Source organism: Cicer arietinum, chromosome 5 (genome assembly GCF_000331145.2).
Source record: "Cicer arietinum cultivar CDC Frontier isolate Library 1 chromosome 5, Cicar.CDCFrontier_v2.0, whole genome shotgun sequence".
In the NCBI taxonomy this organism is placed as follows: domain Eukaryota; kingdom Viridiplantae; phylum Streptophyta; class Magnoliopsida; order Fabales; family Fabaceae; genus Cicer; species Cicer arietinum.
In genome coordinates, this window is record NC_021164.2 from 35,470,904 (window position 1) to 35,471,722 (window position 819).

The 819-nt window shown below is 33.7% G+C and overlaps 1 protein-coding gene and 1 pseudogene across 1 annotated transcript in view; one reads left to right on the top strand and one right to left on the bottom strand.

Annotated features, from left to right (window-relative positions):
* The window catches only part of LOC140920302 (uncharacterized), a 27,672-nt gene that overhangs the window by 25,179 nt on the left and 1,674 nt on the right, over window positions 1-819 (top strand). The window lies entirely within an intron of this gene.
* The window catches only part of LOC105852090 (proline-rich receptor-like protein kinase PERK9), a 22,158-nt pseudogene that overhangs the window by 10,005 nt on the left and 11,334 nt on the right, over window positions 1-819 (bottom strand).

The following is an 819-nucleotide window of genomic DNA, read 5'->3' on the forward strand; positions in this document are numbered from 1 at the left end:
AAGTGACAAAGTATTTAATGTGACACATGTTCACGTTTTGATTAACTGCACTGAAGTGAAACCATACATTTAGTATGTTTTAAATTCCTTTTCTTTTTGATTATATTTATATGATTAAATTGATATTCACCATATTTATGGTCATCGATCAGGGCATTTTTAACTATAGGACAATCATCTGTTGATATACATTCAAATTTCCTATTATGGTTTCAACAACAAGTACATCTCGAAGAACAAAATCCTATCAACATCCACTTGAGGCACTTATTTATGGGCATGAGTAGAAGTTTCGAAGAATGGCACACCTATTACGTCAATAGATACAAATTTCACACTGGATCTTGGACCAAAGGAAAAGAAACAATTAATAGTGGAGTTTGTATGAAAAGTGTGTCTGATAGTGGTGTAGTAGAAGATTTCTACGGAATAATTGAGCATATTTACGAAATTGACTATACGTTCCTAGATTATGTGAAAAAAGTGGTGTTGTTTTATTGTAAGTGGTTTGATCCATCTAGCAGAGGAACTAAGATCAATTTGATATCCAACACTGTAGACATTTGTATGAGCAAAAGATATCAACGGTTTGATCCATTTGCCCTGGCCCATAATATAAGACAAGTGTATTATGTTCCTTATCCATCAACTGTCAGAAGCAAATAAGGTTGGTGTGCTGCAATCAAAACAAGACCAACGAGTGGAATAGAAGAAGTTGAAGCAGGTCAAAATGAAGTTGCATATCAAATGGATGAAATGTCAAATTTGGATCATGTGATTGGAGATGAGACTATTAGTCAACTTTGTCATGAGTCAAAC